We start from the raw sequence: 20,643 nt of genomic DNA, 5'->3' as shown, positions 1-20,643 counted from the left end.
GGCTGCCTTTCATTTTGTAGGCAATGTCTGTACAGGTGCAAATCACTTTAGTGTCTCTGAAACAGCATGTAACTTTTGGTCAGTCTTTTTCCACTCTGTCCTAAACTTCCTTTAGGTTGAACATCATTATATGTCTAAAGGAGTGGGAAATCACTTGGCAAATCTTTCAATGCTAACCCCAGAAAACAAAATAAAACTCTCAAACTTCATGAAGGCATGGCTTTCTATTATGTATGCTTATGTATGTGATAGTGCTGTGCAAATATATTATCGTATTATCAGTGTTGAAGGGTCACTTATGTGACAACACTTACTGGTTTATATCCAAGGGACCTATCGGTGTGAGTAAATGAGCAGGATTTGGCCATTTAATAAGTTCCTCGAGGCATCCTCATTCCTGCAGTGTAAAATGCTAACATTTCTGGTGCTTCTATAGGGCCACGCTGTGAACTCCTTACTCCTGCTGTCGACCAGTTATTTCCAAGTGTAGCACTTTGAAATAGATGAGTCTGTCTATCTTGTAACTATGATTAAGGGATTCACAGTGTAGAGCATAATAAGTTAAGGAAAAAAGAACTTGTACTCTTGGTATCCACATAATCATTGCCTTGAGATGCCGCTCTACTCTAAAAGACACACACAACCCCCCCCCCCCCCATTTTAACTTAAACCTGCTATTTTTTAGACAAAAAATACAAACATGAGATTCTACCATTGCTTTCACCAAAAGCAAGTATTTTTATTACATATCTCTCTAAGGTATGCATTATATCAACAAGTAATACCTCAGAGCAGGTAAACTCTGGTCTACCCCAGTCACAGCCACATTAGTACTTGAACAGGGAACAAATCTAGCTTGTGGCCATACAAAGTTATATTGCTGAGGCTCTTTCAAAACTCTATTAGGAGAAAGCCTGTGCAGAAATGGCTCTTGCTATATGTCCTTACAGTAGAAAGGTTTGGGCTCATATGGATCTTTGACTGAAGCAAATTCCACAATCAAGGATCCTCCACTGAAAAACTTCTACCCCTTATCCTCACAAGTTCTACTGGGGGGACTATCAGCCAAAATGTCCTCGGTGGTCTTGGATGTTGTTGTGGTGTAGAGAGAAGTGGTCTCTTGAGCGATATATGGGTCCCATATTGGCTCAAAATGGCCTTAAAAGATAAGGGCTAGGCTCTTGAATTGGACCCTACAATACATGTAGATGGATTACATTCAGCAAGAGACTTGATTGATTTTTGGTACAAGGAACATTTATAAAAAGAGACTGCCTTGGCAATGGCTCAGAATGAATTTATATCACAATTTAGCTAATTAACAAACATTTTTAGTATGCCCTTTATAAATTGAAGACTTTTTTCTAATTAAATGAAAGTTGCCAAAACACTGCAGCAGTCAGCTAAAACAGTGACTTGATTGTTCCCTCATTTTGGTTAACTTGTCTTTTTATAGAAACCTCTTGTTGGTCTCGTACACCCAAAAAAATGGCCTTGCTCAATACCTACTGTTGCAACTTCTGGGTAGTAGTGGCTAGAACAGTACATTCATCTTATATTTTGTGGCTGACTAGAAGTATATGTAAAATTCTATGAGTATGTACTCTGGATATTTATACACAGATGTCATTCAGCATTAACAAGTTTCCATGAGAAAAAATGAGACTGTCGCTTATTAACTTTGTTGGGGGTAAAGGTTGAGATTTTTCAAAAGAACTTATAGCCAGACAGCTTCCTAGTGGTAAAACAAATACAGATAGCATGTAGATCATGTTTATGAGGGTAAGTTAGTTTAGGCCAAACAGAATTAACATGAAAAGATAGTGCAGATCTAAGGTCAGAATTTAGCCTTTGACATAAAAAGGGTCAGAGTAACTTTTTATGAAACAGCATATTTAGTTTTTACCACAAGGGGTCATCATAACATTGCAATAAACTACCTTTATTCCAATCTACCAATTTCCATAGCCAGAAATGCACAAAGGGAAGACAATTTTTCTTTTTTTTTTTTAAAGAACTAACTGAACTAAAGTGAAAAATGAAAATATGAGTTCGATACTGTATATCTACTCAAGTAAACAGTTCTGTTTTCCTTGTACATGCATATTAGTCTTCCTCCAAATATTTTTCTTTCTCTTATTTTCCTCTCTTGTTACAATGTCTGTAAGAGCTAGTATTACAAAGCCTGAATAACAGATGACAAAGAATCAGCTGATGGGGAGCACTGAGTAATTGGTTCTCTTTCATTTAAACTGATCTTAAAGTATATGAATTCAAAACATTTTATTTAGATAAAATTGTATCTTTAATTATTTTCTACAGAGCTCTATTTATCACTCTTTATTCAGGCAAAACTCTAACTTGTACTTTGCTAAACCAGAAATGAGAATTCACGAAAGCCCTGTTCCTGCAAGCAGAGAGTCTCACTAATGTCATGATATACAGTTGTTTTCTAATGTGTAAGATACATAGCTTTTTCTAAAGTACAGTACAGTTCTGTAGGGGTTGGTATGGGAATTTTTTCTGACCTATGGTTGACTCTACTCCTCCTGCCCTGCCAATAAGACAATATCACCTCCATTATCCACTCAGTCTCTGTCTGTGATGTAAAGAGCATAATCCTTTCTCTGGTCTCTGACTTTTCTTCATAGTAGTGTTACCTTGCTGCTGCTTAGCCCAAGAAAAGTGAAGTGGATTTTGTTTGAAGCAAGCTGGGCAGTTTAATTGGGTAAGTTATGCACTAAACCACATTATATTCATCTTAATTTCATAACATTTTAACTCATCTAGAGAGAATTTGGAATGCAATGTTTCTAATATTCTGCTGACACATGCTTGTGATGGCTTTGAAAACCAATTACACCAAAGTCCTTTAATAACATGCTAAGCATAGATTTGGCTATATTCCAAATTTAAGATATATTTATCTTGCTGTAAACATCTGAAGAAAGTATGTGATCCTCACTAGAAGTCTTTCTTAAACACTAACGGTTGGAATGCCTCATTCACTGAAATATTGGTAGAAGAATTCTGGTTGCAAGAATGTCTGGCAACAGATCAGTGGTCTCTTTTTCAGAAGTGCTGAGCACTTACTACCCCACTTGAATTTACTGGGAACTGCAGATGCTCAGCACATATGAAAATCTAGAACAGTGATTCTTAGTAGGTGGCTCAGGAACCACCAAAAAACTCTTTATGGTATTTTGTACAGTTCTTACTTTTTAGGATTTTGATCAATACTTTCAGAAAGGCAGGTAGTAGTGAGCAAACAAATTGGCATTGCAGCATGCTGTTGAGGTTCTCCTCTCACATGAGGGTGGGGGCAGCAGGAACAAAAATGCTGGGATTCTGTCATAGGTAAGAATGGATCTTACCACTGAAAAAGCAAAGCATATTCCCCTTCCTCAGCTGCTGTGATGAATGGGTTTGAGCAGATGATGCACTATCATTATATCTTGACTGCGTAAATATGAAGTGATTGTAGGTGGTGGCTGAACATTATCCTATATCAGTGCAGTGTCATGGCCTGATTATTTTGTGGTTTTCCAATTCCTAATCTAATGATTTAAATAGTTTACTACTACATTAGAGGAAGCATGTTTTGCTGTCTGGTACAGCATTTTCTACCTGGTCACTCATTTCTTTTTACAGTTTCACTGTCCCCTAGGCATTGCATTGGCCTCTCTCTTTTTGTATCTTATCACCATGTGTCTTCATCTGGTCACAGGATGGCTTCAGCTAGCAAATCTACCTTGATGACTTGCAGACTGACTTCTCCACTTGTCTTCTCCTACATCATTCAGTTTCCAGCTGCCTCCGTGATGTCTTCCTGGATGTCTCAATGCCGATTCAAACTAACATGATCAAGACTGAACTCTTCTCTACTTCCAAATCCTCCTCCTCCTGGTCACAGCTGAGAATGCCACTCTTTCCTGTCCTTCAGGCTCCCAACCTCAGTGTCAATTCTTCTTCTCATTTCACACATATATTGCTGAAAAATCTTACTAGTGGTTGTTTAACAACATCTCCAGGATCCATTCATTTCTCTGTCTCTACTGCCAAACTCTTTGTTCAGGCCTTGACTATTTCTCACCTTCTGGATAGTCCTCATCAGGGGCGGCTCTAGACACCAGCGCGCCAAGCAGGCGCTTGGGGCGGCCGTTTCCCGGGGGGGCATGACTGCGGCGGGTCCCGTCTTCCCGCGGCTCCGGTTGAGCTCCCGCAGGCATGACTGCGGCAGGTCCGCTCGTCCCGGGCTCCGGTGGACCTGCCGCAGGCATGCCGGCAGGAGCTCAACCGGAGCCGCGGGAAGAGGGGACCCGCCGCGGGACCGGGGAAGGGCGGCGCAGCGCTCTGCGCTGCTTGGGGCAGCCCGATTTCTAGAGCCGCCCCTGGTCCTCATGGCCACAGAAATAATCTAACTTGCTTGCCATTTGGACTTTGTTCAGCCCTCCTTCAGATCCCTTCATTGTATTCTTTTTATTTCTGCTCTCAATTTAAGCTCCTTATCTTGATCTTTAAGGCCCTGTATAGCTACCTCTGTACTGCTTTCTCCTTCTTGCTTATCCCCTTGCTCCCCAAGACATTATGTCTTTCTCCCACTTTCATCACTAGACCTTTTTCCATGTGTCCTCATATATATGGATCCTACATCCTCCCTTACCCAGTCCACTTTTTAACAAGGTGGAGCAGCCACGTAATCCTGTCATCATGTTCAAACTTCTTCAAGCAGTCTTGAAGCTGTACTCCATGATACATTTGGGAAGCAGAGGAAAGGTGCCACAGCTTTTGAATAAAACACATCTGTAGTAAGAATTTCATATTGAGTGAACCTCACCCACTGCTTTCCCTAAGTATTAGAACTTTGCTAGCCTATCTTGGGGATCATCACTTGTTCCGCCTACTACTTTCTTAGCCCCACAACCATTTCTAACACGAATAAGAATTGTTATTGTTTTGTTGCTCATAGGCCAAATAGCCATACTTTCTTTCTAGCTGTCCATCAATTGTCTACTCCAAAAGTCAGGCAAGCACAACATTATGCCATAATCTTACTTGATATGTATTTTGCTTTGGCTGTGATTATAGATCCCTCAGAGATCCTTGTTTTTTACTGGATAAATGCTGAACATTGTTTAGCAGATAGGAGGGCTGGGTGTATACTTGTGCCTTTCTATGTACTGGTTCAGAAGACTGCTAGCTGGCTCCAGACAGCAGATAGTTACAAAGTCCATTGGAGGTCTGAGATAGTACGGAAAAAAGATATTGGAGTAATATAAAGTGGCAGTTCCTTTAACACACTATGTTGCAAAATGTAACCTTTTTAGATACCATGCAAATAGGATTTATGTGCTCCCTGCCCTCCACACCTTTGATAGACTGGCTGATGCCATGAGATTAATTCAGGGTTAAATATTAAGTGCATGGGGAACTCTTGATGCCTCCCTACTGACCTTTTAGCGCCTCTGAACATTTTTTAGATTTCTTAAAGGCTGATGTAAGGTATTTCACTTAATACTTAGCTACACTGTCATCCTTGTTATAAATTGACCTTAGCCTTCCTGACAGGTGCCATTACCATCAAGATAGGTTCTTGTGCCTATGGAAAGATTCCAGGAAAGGGGACAAATAGACTTGCAATCTTGAGATATATCTGGAACCTTATGGTGGCTTGGTTTAACCCCTCTCTCCCAGGAACTATTAAACACATTGTGTGCTCAGAGACAGAATGAAAGCATTCAGAAATAGGAGTAACAGTGTGACATAGCAGGATGCAATCCAGACCAGTGGGAAACTGTCACCTCCACCCTGCAACTGGAGTGCCTAGCAATGCCTTACTTTTGTAGCTCCCAAACTGGACTCCTCACAAACAGCTTGCCAGGTCCCTCCCAGAAGTGTCTGTGTAACAGCCACCTGCCAGTCACACTCTGGCTCTCACTAGCCTTGGTTATGCTGCAGGGTGACCCCAACAGACTCCTAGTCCCAGATTTTACCCCAGAAATGTATGTCTTGTACTGCACACCCCTCACCTGGACAGGTCAAATATATTAAGGCCATTATTCATTTAAGGGAATAATATACATCAACTTGCCACCTTAAATGGAGTTAACCAGACACTTCAATTTAAACACATGGGATTAGCTAAAACTATAAAACAAGTTTATTAACTACACAGAGATAAATTTTAAGTGAGAGTAAGCAGAGGTAATACAGTCAGAAATGGTTGCAAGAAAAATAAAGATAAAATGCTTTCTTGTGCTAAACTTGACAGATTAAACGTCATTCAAGGTAATGCTCTTACTCACACGCTCCCAACAGTATTACTGACCAAAATCTCAGGTCAGGACCTCTCCCTAGAGTCTTCTTCTTTTGTCTTCTTTTGTCTTCTCAGCTGTAAAGATTGAGATGGACAGGGAGAGAGAGGAGAGGTCCCTTGGGGTGTTTTTCTCTCCTTTTTATAGTTTGTCCCCCTTTGTCCCCTGGTTCTCAGCTGGAAATGCTTTTCAAAGTCGGTGTGGAAGGATGTTCTCTGCTGGATTTTTTTCACCTGGGAGAGCTTCCTTTTTCTCCCTCCCCCCTTTCTGCTTAAATGTGAGTTAAAATAAGCATGCACTCCTTTATTCAACACAGGTCTATTTGACCAGTTTGGTGCTAGGCGAGTCTGAACATGTATTTTTAACATCATACAGGGTGAAATTTGTCACTTTACACATAATACTGCTACACACATTTTACCATGATATTACTTACTGATAAGTTATGAGTTTTCAAATGGTATCTCACAAAGCATATCTTGTACAAATATTATTACAATAGTGTGGGGAGTTTGAATACAGGGGTGCATTCTGTCACACAGAATGATTTTTTTCCCACTGCCTTGCGCCTTGTGAGGTCATTTATTCTTTACAAAAGCAATGTAGAATGCTACCATCCTGATTTGATAGCATTTTGCACAAATATAAACAAATACACAAGGTGCAAGTCAGTTGGAGAATTAGGACCAGAACCTTCAGTAGCAATGAGAGAGGCAATGATACAGCATATAAAATCCAGAGAGAGATCCCCTGCCTATTTATGGCAGATATCTTATAGTTAATGTCCCAAATGAATGCTTCCTTTGATAAAAGGATATTGCTATCTCTAAGATAGATTAAACTTCTCTTATATTAATCCATATTCTAACATTCTTCTATCTTTTGAGGTGTCTAGCCTCCATGAAGAGAATCAAATAGAAACATGTTCACACTCTCTCTATAAAACTATTGCTGCTCTGACATTAAAACTATTTTATGGTTGTCAGATGCTGTACCATAGGCTACCTTGGGCTTGCACTAAGGATGGGTGGACCAGTTGGGTTAAAACAATACCTGCAACTTCCACTCATTCTTTAAACAGAACTTGATTTTTTGGGGAAAAATTTGCTCAACTCTTTTTGCAGTAAGTTTGGTCAACCTTTTTTTACTGTCATTATTATTCATTTTTGCCAATCTTTGGACTTCCTAAATCAAGCTGGAATTGGAATGAATCTGCCAAAATACCACAGGAAAAGCTATTCTGAAAGAATTTCTGGCCTGACTGGAAACAGGAAGGAATAATAATAATTAATAAAACCTCACAGAAGAGTCATAAGACTTCTAGCTCAGTTTTGCAGTCCAAAGATGGTTGGATAGTTTTGGTTAATGATCAGAAAAGTAATCCAAACTTCTGGGTGCTTATTTCAGCTGCACCAAATGTCCAACTCTCTATCTGTTCATCCTTTTTGATTCTCTCAATCCCTGATAGATAAAGGCTGTATGGAAGTGGATGACTGACAGTGCCAAATGCCATTGAGAGATAGAGGAAAAATGAATATGGAGAAGAGACTGAGTCTTGGAAAGGGGCTTTAGAGACCACTCAGGGGTTGAGGAGCACCTTCAAAGTACTGCCCCTTTGCCTCACTAGCTACTGTTCTGTTGTCCACATGTGACTCCCATCTACCTCACTCATCTGCGAGTGAAGTATTAAAACCATGGGTGTATTGCTAATCTGTTCATACTTTAGTTAAAATATAAATGTAATATTGTCTGCAGTTATATGAATCTAATATATGCCATAAAAATGAATCAACTTTTTTACACCTTTGGCTTTAAATCTGTCATCTGATGTGTTAAGATTTTTTCACTAGATGGAGCTATAAGATACTACTGTACATGTTGGCAACTTACTGAGTTGGTGAGTCAACTTAGTAATTATACAGGAAACAGCCTGATCAAAATCATTCTAAGTTGTAAAATATTCAATTTGTTACTTACTTACTTTATTTTTATGCTTGAGCTTGCAACTGGATTTGTTCTTGGTGTTTGTAGATCATAGAGAATGTGATCCTACTCCCTTTGACTTCAGTAGTAACAAAATCAGGCCAAACTGTAGTATTTAGGAGTGTGCTTGTCACTTTATTGACTTATGCAATGGCAGTATTGCTTTTCAGTGTTTTTGTTCCAGATATTTTCTATGTCAAGACTATATTGGTCACAAAAATGAAATTATAAAATGTAAAATAATAAAGTTGTGTAGGATGTTGTTGTTGATGAAAGCAAGTGTTTAATTAGGAATAATTTTGGTTTGCTTAGTTGCTTCCATTGTAGCAGGATTAAAACAGATGTATATTGATGGTGTTCAATTATCTGAGTGGTGAGTTGTGTATAAAGCGAGTAATTATAGACTTCTTCTGAAAAAAAGTGTAAGTGGTGCTGAACTGAGATGATTGTGTGATATTGTCGTGAGTTTAAAAAGAAACCTCATAAGTAGAGCCCTGTGCGGATACAAAAACATGGATCCACATCTGAAAGAATCAACTTGTATCCAACCCTCAATCTGCACTCCGTCTTTTATCTTTAGCCACAGCAGCATGCTAACTCATAGTGCCTTTCATGAGGAGCGTCTGAGTGTGTGCATGTATATTGTATAAGAAAGCTATATGGCTTAATAAATGTGCACGCAATTATTGTTGTTTTTATTTTAAACATCAATCTTATTATACAACAGGCATCAGAACAAATAGCCTTTTACATTAAAAATAATAAAACAAATGTCTTAAGTCAATAATGCTCAAAATCACAAACTAAGCTATAAAATAAGAAAGTCGGCCGCCTATTTAGCTTGTGATTTATAGAGTCATCACACTTAGCTCAGCATTCCCTGTTTCTTTGTAGCATCCACTGTTTTCCATGTGGAAGCATTCAAGGGGAATACTATTGCAGGGCTACCGTGCTTAAAAGGAGCTGAGCCCTGGCACCTCTTGGCTTGGCAGGTCATCCTCCTAGAGGGGCTGAGAGAGGAGAGCAAGGCGCTCTGTGACTCCAGGTCAGTTTCTCCAGGCGGGCACAGGAGGGTGGTGCAAGTGTTAGGGCCAAGGGGTACAGTGCAGGGGTGAGAGGCACAGGAGGAGGGCGCAAGGGTTAGGGGTGCTGGAGGGGGGTGCTGGGGTTAAGGGCACAGAAGAGGGCGAAGGTGTGCTCCGGTTGCCCAGCCAGTGTTTAATTTCTGCCATGTCAGGTCAGCTGGAGAGGGAGGCAACTGCTTCTGCAAAGGTAAGTTAGTATTGCTTCATGATACAGCAATGAAGTCAGGAGAGGTTTCCTAAATTACTTTTATGCTTAAACTGTGGTGATAGGTGCATGGGGGATTTTGCTGCCTGTCTTGATCTATCACCTCTGCTTTCTCTGTATGGGGTAGAAGAGAGGGAATATACATAGGCGGCAGGTTTGTATAATTTTTGGTGGGGCCCAAAATGGTGGTGCCCCCCCCGCTCCCGCCCTGTAAGCCGATATAAAATGAAGCTACAACGCGTCAGTGCCACAAGATTACAAGGGTCAATTAAAAGTGGAAAGTCAGAAGTAGCACTTGCCTACTTGAATATACAGTATTATATTTTGTTGCACCTGTTGTGATGAAGTAGGAATGTTCTTAATATTTTCTCTGAATACTGTGTGGGTGCCTCAGTTTCCCCTGCAAGATGCCAACTGAAGGTGTTGGGGACAAAGATCAGGTGGCCTCCTTGTCCGGAAGAGACACAGAGGCCAGAGGAAGGAGTGTCAGTTTGGAGCTGGCTGGGGAAATGGGGAGAGACCCAGAACTTGGTTCTGGGCTCCCCACCCCCCAAGATGGACCTGACAGAGGGGTTCTGTTTTCTGTACCAACAAGCTCTGTTTAAACTGTGTTCTCGTCATCTAATAAACCTTCTGTTTTACTGTCTGGCTGAGAGTCACATCTGACTGCGGAGTTGGGGTGCAGGGACCTCTGGTTGCCCCAGGACCCGCCTGGGCAGACTCGCTGTGGAAAGTGCATGATGTGGAAGGGCATGCTGAATGCTCCGAGGTCAGACCCAGGAAGGTGTAAGCTTCTTGCCCTGGAGACAGTATGCTCCGAGAGAGGAGGATCCCCCAGAGTCCTGACTGACTTTGTATGGAGTTGTTCCAAAGCATCACAGCATCCCCTTCTACACCATGCGCTTCCCAGAAGTCCGCACAGGCACTGACACTCCCTCCTCTGGCCTTTGTCTCTTTTCCAGACATTAGGAGGCCACCCGATCTCTCTGTTCTCCAACACCTTCAGTTGGCACCTTGCAGGAGAGTGGCCCAGGCCATCAGTTACCAGGAGACAGGGTTTCAGCCATTCTCTGTGCAGACAGCTCACACTGTCCCTCTAGGGCTCTACAACAATCACACCCCCTTATCCCACCATCTAGATCCTTGAGAAATGCAGAGAGGAAACTGAGGCACCCACACAGTATTCAGAGAAAACATTAAGAACATTCCCACTTTGTAACACCTGTATACTAGTTATATACTTTAAAGGGGTGTAAAATAGTCAAGTATCGTGCTAAACAAAATGATACTCCAAACTGACCACCACATTTAAGTTGCACGTTTTTCCCCTCAGGTGAGGGCTCTGGGGTTGGGCTGGGGATGAGGGGTTCACAGTGCAGGAGGGTGCTCAGGGCTGGGGTGCTGGGGGTGCAGGGACTGGGGTGGCGCAGGGCTGGGGATAAGGAACTTGGGAGGCAGACAGGCTGCCCCATGGCTATGGCCAGAGAGGACTGCCCCCCACCCCCCGTTACTGGCAGCCGCAAGCTCCAGGGGAGGGACCCCTCCCCCCCCCGCAGCACACTCACTCTGCACCACAGTCACTGCACATGCTCCTAGGGACTCTCTCAGGTCCAGAAAGCCCACTCACCTCCCCTGTGGTGGGTACCAGGTGTCACAGAGTCCCTGGGCGCTGCTCTGGAACTGCTCCTCACAAAGCCAGTCAGGACTTTGGGGAGCCTCCTCTCCCTTGGAGCAGACTTTTTCAGGGCAAGAAGCTCACATGGCTTCACCTCCTGGGTCTCTCCTTGGAGCATTCAGCATCCTCTGCCCCTCCATGCCCTTCCCACAGTGAGCCCGCCCCGGCGGGGTCCTGGGGAAGCCACAGGGTCCTGCCCCCCAACTTTGCAGTCAGATGTGACTCTCAGCCAGCCAGTAAAACAGAGGTTTATTCGATGACAGGAACAGGGTCTAAAACAGAGCTTGTAGGTACAGTGAACCGGATCCCTCGGCCGGGTCCATTCTGGGGGCAGTGAGCCAGACCCCCTTTGTCTGCACTTCACGCCTGGTCCCCAGCCAGCTCCAGACTCCCAAACCCCCTCCAGCCCCCACTCCTCTCTGCTCAGTTCCTTTCCTGGGCCAGGAGGTCACCTGATCTCTTTGTCTCCAACACCTTCAGCGGGCACCTTTGCAGGGGAGAGGCCCAGGCCATCAGTTGCCTGGAGACAGGGTGTCGGCCATTCTCTGTGCAGACAGCATCACACTGGCCCTCTAGGGCTTTACAACAATCACACCCACTTATCCCACCATCTAGAGCCTTAAGAAATGCATTGGGGAAACTGAGGCACACAGACAGTATTCAGAAAAAACATTAAGCACATTCCCACTTCGTAACACCTGTATACGACCAGTTACATACTTTGAAGGGTGTAAAATAATCAAATATTGTGCTAAATACAATGATACTCCAAACTGACCACCAAATTTAAGTTGCATGTTTTTCCCCTCAGGTGAGGGTTCTGGGGTGGGGCTGGGGATGAGGGGTTCACAGTGCAGGAGCATGCTCGGTGCTGGGGGTGCAGGCTTTGGGGTGGGGCAGGGCTGAGGACGAGGAACTTGGGGTGCAGACAGGCTGCCTCAGGGCTAGGGCCAGAGAGGACTCCCCCCCACCCCGTTACCGGCAGCCGCAAGCTCCAGGGGACGGACCCCTCCAGTCCTCTCCCACCCTGCCCCCCACAGCACACTCACTCTGCACCACAGTCACTGCACATGCTCCTAGGGCCCCTCTCAGGTCCAGAAAGCTCACTCACCTCCCCTATGATGGGTACTGGGGGTGGGGGTTGCCAGCACAGGTGGCCTTCCATGTTGCTGCCCCCCACCATAACTTCACTGTGGATGGGGGATGGGGTTGCCCCTTGCCCAGCATGGGGCAGGAGTGGGGGCTGGGGCTGGGGCTGGGGCAGGGGGGGAATCATAGGGTCAAACACTCACGGAAGCCCCAGCAGCTGCTAAGGTGAGTGATGTCCGTCTCCTGGCCGGAAGTCCCCTTCGCGTCTCCTCCAGGTAGGGGGAGGGGAGGGCTGCCAAGCATGGCACGGCCCCCTCCACTCCCCTCCCTCTCCTGAGGTGCTACAGCACCAGCAGCTTGCACTGTTGTTATGCTGTAGCCCTTAGGCGGCAGCAGCAGCAAGGGAGAGAGACGCGCGCTGCACGCTCTTTACATTCAGGCAGGGAAGCTCCAGGGCGGGGGGAAGCTCCAGCCCTGGTGGCGGCGGCGGCGGCAGCGGCGGGGGCGGCGCTCCAAGCAGGGTAGAAACCTAGCTCCAAATATTGGTGGAGCAGAGCCCCTGACTGTAAATATTCCTGGGGCTTTAGCCCCAGGAGCCCATATAAGTTGGCGCCCATGGGAATATAAACTCTGGAAGACAGGGAAGCAGCCTCATAGGCTATGAGCTTCAGACAGCTGCTTCCCCACTTTTGAGATCCTATATTTAGAGCCCTGCGCCAATAAAAAAATTGTATCTGCATCTGATCTGCTATCCACAAAAATGGTCCATGGATATAAAGTGAATATCCACCGATTTTCAGGGCTCTACTCATAGGAAAGATGCCACACTTTGATGTTTTTTTCCTAAGCGCCTTACTAAAAGTATAAATACTTTTTGTTGCTAGATTCCATTATGTCAGGAATAGAACATTCACAGCTGCTGAATTAAACTTGAAGCCGGCCTCCCTTGAGCAAATTGCAGACATTTATTTTTCAATATTCACATTGTAGTTTTGGAAGACTATACCCAGAGTTTTTAATTGTTTCCCTTTTATCCCATCCCTTATGCAAAAATTCCAACTGTTGATGAGTATCAGCAATTCTGCAGAATAATGGGTGATTGAAGTGCCAGAGCTCACAGTCATAAGAGAACTCAAATACAAGTAAGAGTGCAAATACTATTCAGGGTACAAGTTTTGAATACCACATTATTCTTTGAATAGAAATAGAAGCAAAAATCACACGAGGTCATTTCAGGACTGGAATGCTGTATTTTTTTTTCTTGGTAGAGAGCCATACACATCAATGGGGATATTGACAAATGTTTAAGAGTAATACAGTAGAAACTCAGAGTTATGAACACCTCAGTAATGGAGGTTGTTTGCAATTCTGAAATGTTCATAACACTGAACAAAACGTTAGGGTTGTTCTTTCAAAAGTTTATAACTGAACATTGACTTAATACAACTTTGAAACTTTACTATGCGGAAGAAAAATGCTGCTTTCTTTTTAGTTTTTTAGTAGTTTATATTTAACACAATACAGTACTGAATTTGCCCTCTTCCCTCCCTCGCCCCCTTTTTCTTTTGTCTCTGCTGCTGCCTGATTGCATACTTCCGGTTCCAAGTGAGGTATGTGGTTGGCTGGACAGTTCGTAACTCTGAGGTTCTACTGTATTAGAACTAGAAGGCATAATATTATAACACAATAAATAATTTGGAGCAACCCCACCTCTTTTGTCATGATGGTGCAATAAAACCATCTAAACCTCTTGAATTCCAGGGCCTGTTTTTTTGTGCTCAGTGCAGGACCTGAGAGATGAGGAACTAAATTGATTTATGTCACCTTTTCTGGGACCTTATTTCTTGAGCCAGTTGAAAGCTGGTTTGGCCTTAAATGGTATAAACATGGCTTCCTACGGCCCCAAGGGGCTATTCTGGCAACCAAGAATAGCCAGAGTATAGAGAAGTTCTGTAGACCTGTGCCTCTCAAAGCTATCCCATTTAGGCCACAGAGCTGGGAGAAGGAATAGTTTTGGGTTGCTATGCTAGTTCTACACCAGCTGGGAATTTTCCATACACACCTGTAGAATTTCCAGCTGGCCAAAGCTGTCAGTTTTGCACTCTTGCAGGGTGGAATAGTGCAAAGGGACTGGAGCAAAATAGTTGGAGCTGCAGTGAGGAACTATGCCAAAATATCTAAGGTCTGGCTTGGTGAGACTAAAAGGTGTTATATGGTGCTTTGGAGATGGAGAGAAGTAGTGATGGCACAACAGAAGTCATAGCAGAGGTGGCATGGAGCACATGGATACAAATGTTTTACAGTCTTTTGAGGAGGATCAGTAGATGGGACAACATGAGAACTGATTTGTTGTTGTACAAGGAAATCAAGTATTAACCTGTAAGGCACCTAATTATTATTATTATTTTTTAAATTTTATTTTATATCATAATTTCATGATGTGAGAACAGAAAACAATTGACCAGCTTGTGCCTTAAATTGTCAAGGCAATGTACAATAAAACACATATAAACTTATCAGCAAGTCCCCAAAATGCCGTCATACATATCTATTAGACAAAATTTTAATAATCAAGAGGCAGTTCCTGTTTCAAAAAGAAAAATCAAATTCATGTTGGTAATGCTTACAGCAAAACACTAATTAATTACTTTTATGCAAAACAGTTATGAAAGACTAAGTTAAGAGTATGTTTTCATGCAGTCCCTAACTAATCCACAGATCTACATCTATTTTATATTTTTATCTTGAACAAATTGTAGCAGTTCCTTACCAGCTCCTATTGTAGTTTTTCATAATATAATCAAAAGCAAAGAACATGTTGACATTTTAAGCTGGTACGGTAAATAAAGCCTTTTCAATATGCTTGGTACAGTGGTGGACAAACATTTAGATAAGAAAATTTCTCTTAACTATATTGCAGATAATTTACTGACCAAAAGACTCCAGTAAGTTGGCCACAGTGAAAACTGCTTTTAAATATTTTGCTCCAGATCCTCAGCTGTTGCAAATCAGTATAACTCCACTGAAGTTAATGGAGCCACACTAATTTACACCAAATAAGGATATGGCCTACAGTACCACTCACAAACTGGTGCTCTCTGGAGGGCTTTAATACACATAGGACTATGAAGGAAAGCACCACTCTGAAAAGCTTACAGATAATTGCTACTAACTTTACAAAGTACTGTGAAATAGGTAGTTTACACTGGAGCACACTCCCCTCCAGATCATGGAATGAAATCCAAGATTCCTTAGTCTCAAGATTCCTTAACTGTCAGCAAATATCTGTGAAACCCACTGACAAAGAATGTGTCTCATTGCCCTGTAATGCTGGTGCAAATAGAGGATAACAATGTACTACTGCTGTCAGTTACTCCATTTGCTCAAGTGGCAGAGGTTTGTGTGGTGAATATAAAACATCCTGCTTATGACCCATGTGGATGTCAATATAATGCCACTTGATTGAAAAATCAGAAATTCTGTTTTCCTGCATTTAAAAACAAACAAACAAACAATTCAGCACACAAAACTATGTTAAAAGAACATTTCTATAAGATCTCTACCTCTAGGCTATTCTATGTCACTGTGTCCTGAATGAGCAGGAGTTCTGTGGGGGGAAAAATAGTATGTGATCATGTAACTAAAGATTGTATCCTACTGCATATGCACAGGAGGCCAAATTAAGCTTGCACAGGTAACCTTAATTCTGGCATTTCCTAACTTTGGAGTGCTTGACTTTGCAACATTAAAGTTCTTTTAAAATTGATTTTTTTTATTACATGCTTAATAAGGTCATGTGAAAAGATATACGTTTGTGTTTTGTAATAACACACGTCATGGTAGAAAATTGCAATGAGGTACATGCATATCTAAGGGGCTGAAGATCCTTAGCTTTGGACATATCTCACAACACATAACAGCTACTGGATGGATATATTTGACTATGGATGTACTCTGTTCATTATTGTTTTGAGACACAATTCTGGTATGCCATATGCCAGCAGTGGGGACTATGAACTGCAGTCAGTTACTTTGAGTTCTATACCTCAAATCATTCAATTGTGGGAATAGACTCTTCAAGGCAGATGTCTAGGAGTTGTCAGATCTGTCAGTCATGTCACACTCTGGATTGTTATTGTTTTGTTGGTTGAGAGTAGCATGTACAGTAGTCCTAGATAAGAGGACAAAGGAAAATACAGTGACCATATGGCGTTTAGAAGATGGTGCTTGTGTCTCCCTTGTTCTTTCTAACTGAGAGAACTGGGTTGATTCTAAAGATTTCTGTAGTACAGCAGTATAAGCAATAGCATCAGGAATTTTATGTCTGTGTGCTATTCATAGAGTAAAATAACAGGGAAATTAGATACATTAGAGATTTTATATATATATATATATTACGGCTGATGAAACATCAGGTTTCAGAATACAAGCCAACCATCAACTGCCTGGGTTTAGGAACACACTTTCCTTATGGGCAGATTATTCCATAATGATCTACTACAGAATTTTTATCTTCCTCTGATGCGTCTGACACTGGCCACTGTTAGAGACAAGATACTGGTTAGATGGGCCATGGGTCTGATCCAGTATGGCAATTACAGTTCTAGACAGAATAAAAATAACATTCTGAAAAGCCATCTTTCTGTTTCCAAAGGTTTTAAAATAATGGATTTCAGATTAGTCTGTCTCTTTCACTCTCTTCAGATAATTTCAGTCATGATTCCTGGCCACATTCTAAACAATGCACTGCTGTATAATATAGAAAACAATACTACTTTAAAATGTTTTAGTTTTTGTTGCTTTAATTGGTTTTGACTGTTCAGGTAAAATTGTTTTATCTGATGTAAGACTTTTTGAATGAAGCATCTTTTTCCACAATCTTGGCAGTATTGCTTGTTGTAACTTGCCTTCCGAGTCCTCCTTTGAGGTAAGCTTGGCACATTGTTATGTATTAACTCAAGCTGAAAAAATTGAATTATTCCTTGCTGTGATCCTTATGGTTAGATGACAGATGTGCTGTACAGTGAGACCAGTTTGCCTGTAAACTATATAGTTAGCATTCATCTCACTGCTGTCTGAAGGGCTGAGGTTTATAAAGTGCTTATATGACTCTTTACTTTTTCAAAATGCTGTACAGGCATTAACTAATTAGCTTTCACAACACCACTTTGAGGCAATTAATTATTAGCATTCGCATTTGACATCCAGAGATAGTAAGTGGTAAAGAGCTAAATAATTTAGCCACGATCACACAGTGAATCACTGGTAGAGCTGGGATTAGAGAGAAGGGAGTAGATGCTCAGCTGGTCTAAATTGTTTATAGCTCCATTGACTTCAGTGCAGCTATGACAATTTACACCACCTGAGGATCTGGCCCCAGGAGTTCCCAGTCCCAGGTTTAATCTCCTACTTGCCTCAGCTTGTAACTGCCATTCCCCCTTTCTGTGACAAACAGTCTGCTGTTGATTTTACAATCATCCCTGAAGATGCAGGAGTTCAACCTCCCTATACCTTCAGAGGACTTGAGAGCTGTATGAATCATGGGTTGTCTACAGAGGACAGTGGCCCAGGTCTCAGCACAACTAGGTAGAAACATAGAAATATAAGGCTGGGAGGGACCTTGAGAGGTCATCAAGTCCAGCCCCCTGTGCTGAGGCAGGACCAAGTAAACCTAGACCATCCTGACAGGTGTTTGTCCAACCTGTTGGTAGAAACCTCCAATGATGGAGATTCCACATCCTCCCTTGGAAAGCTTATTCCAGAACTTAATTACACTTATAATTAGAAAGGTTTTCCTAATATCTAACCTAAATCTCCCTTACTGCATATTAAACTCATTACTACTTGTTCTGCCTTCAGTGGACATGGAGAACAACTGATCACTGTCCTCTTTCAAACAGGGCTTAACATCTTTGAAGGCTGTTATCAGGTTCCACTCAGTCTTCTAAGATTTCAAGACTAAACATGCCCAGTTTTTAAATCTTTCCTCATAGGATAGGTTTTCTAAACCTTTTTTTTTTTTTGCTTTCCTCTGGAGTCTCTCCAATTTGTCCATATCTTTCCTAAAGTGTGACACTCAGAATTGGACACAGTATTTCAAATGAACCCTCACCAGTGCTGAGTAAAGGAGAACAATTACCTCCCATGTTGTACATACAACACTGCTGTTAATACACCCCAGAATATTAGCATTTTTGCAACTGCATCACATTGTTGACTCTCATTCAGTATGTGATCCACAGTACCTCCTGGATCTTTTTCAGCAGTACTATCACCTAGCCAGCTATTCCCGTTTTGTAATTGTGCGTTTGATTTTTTTCTTCCTAAGTGTAGTACCTGTTGTTTAATTTCATTTTGTTGATTTCAGACCAATTCTCTAATTGGTCAAGAACTTTTAAAATTCTAATTCTGTTCTCCAAAGTGCTTGCAACCCCTCCCAGCTTAGTGTCATCCTCAAATTTTATATGCATACTCCCCATTCCATTATGCTACTCATTGATAAAAACATTGAATAGTATCAGACCCAGGACAGTTCCCTGCAGAACCCCACTAAGTACTCCCACCCAATTTGACAATGATCCCTTGATAACTACTCTTTTTGTATGACCTTTCAACCAGCTATGTGCCCGCTTATAGTAATTTCATCTAGATCACATTTCTCTTGTTTGCTTATGGGACTGTCATGTGGGACTATGTCAAAAGCCTTACTAAAATCAAGCTATATTCTGGCTACTGCTTTGCCCCTATCCAGTAAGCCATAAACCCTGTCAAAGAAGGAAATTAGGTTGGTTTGACGTTATTTGTTCTTGGCAAGTCCATTCTGGATATTCCTTATAACCCAATTAATTATCCTCCAGGTGCTTACAAATTGATGCAGTCTTTTCCATGGCTGCCATATAGTCCCCATATAAAGGCTTTGAAGCTGCACAGTGTTGTCAACAGCAGTAACTCTTGGGCATACTTCCATATTGGAGAGTGTACCTCTCCCCAGCTTTCTTACTGACCTTTTCCCACCAAAGCTGTGAAGCTTAATGCTGGAGAAGGGCTTCTATGAGCACCTACACACCAAAGCAGTCAAGAGGGTGAGAAGAGCTACATTTTACCCATTTTGTCACAGTTTGCTACTGTGCTCTACACCTTGTAGCAGAAGGTAGCACATGGCCCACTGTGCGTTGTGTCCATTGTTACTATCGGCTAACCATTGTTGTTCCTACATGGAAGATAGTATGCAGAGGGAAAGAGAGCAGAAAAGGAGAATCAGGAAGTGAGAAATGTATGACTATTGTTAGCTGATGTAATTTGGTTGGGAGATGGGACAGGAAAACAGAAACAGGAAGTGGCAGTGGTTTGAAAGTTATAGTTCATTGTTAGTTGACTTTTTTAGGCATCTCTGGTCAATCTCGCTTTATTTAAGTAGATCAGAAAACCCTTCAGACAGTCAACTTTACCCACCAATTTGTACAAATTACAGTGAGAAGGCCAGCATGACAGGTATGTTGCCACTTGCAGGTCAGAGTTTTATACTATAGGCAATATCACTTTCAGATACTGTGTTTTATTTGGTATTGTATCTGCCTGGTGCTGAGTCTGTCAGCATTTTGGGGCAGGGTCTTGTTATTCATTTGCCACATTGCATCTGCTGAAATGGCATGCACATTCATGATAGTAGGTAAATAATTTGTTGGTGTTTCAGCACTGAGTATAAGAATGCTATCTCAAAAGAACATTTGTTGGGTACTCAGGGTGTTTTAAAAAGTACTGCCTACTATATGTGCTAGTTATTATCTAGTAGTTAGATAGGGAACTGAGTCTTAGAACCTCTATGTGTAAGTAAGGTCTGAATGAATGCTTCCCTGACAGCTAGCTGGGAGGGGGAGAGACTTTGGGTGTGTTTATGTAAATACAGTTTCCTCCTGCTCTGCTTAGATATCTAGCAGATGGAGCGGTGTTTTTCTCAAAGTAATCAACTTTATCTGGTGCTGGGTTACAAATCACTTTAGTACTGAATGCAGGGGTAGTGAATATGGTTACCAATGTTGTAATTATTGTAGGAATACAGAGAAGCAGGACTGTGCTTAACCTGTCCCAAATGAGGGGGGTCACCATGAGCTGAAAGGACCTCGTTAAGCCAGGGACTTAAATGCCAGAGAGTATCCTAGCCAGGAGATTGTAAATCCTCCTAGACTGGTTTGATCTGTTCCTCCCCACTGTTCAAAAAAAGAATTAAGTAAGCTTCATTATGAGCCTTTTGTTATTTTAAATGCTCAATCAGAGTTGAAATCAGTTGTGTTT

Source organism: Mauremys reevesii, linkage group 2, assembly GCF_016161935.1.
Source record: "Mauremys reevesii isolate NIE-2019 linkage group 2, ASM1616193v1, whole genome shotgun sequence".
NCBI lineage: Eukaryota > Metazoa > Chordata > Testudines > Geoemydidae > Mauremys > Mauremys reevesii.
This window is presented reverse-complemented; position numbering follows the sequence as displayed.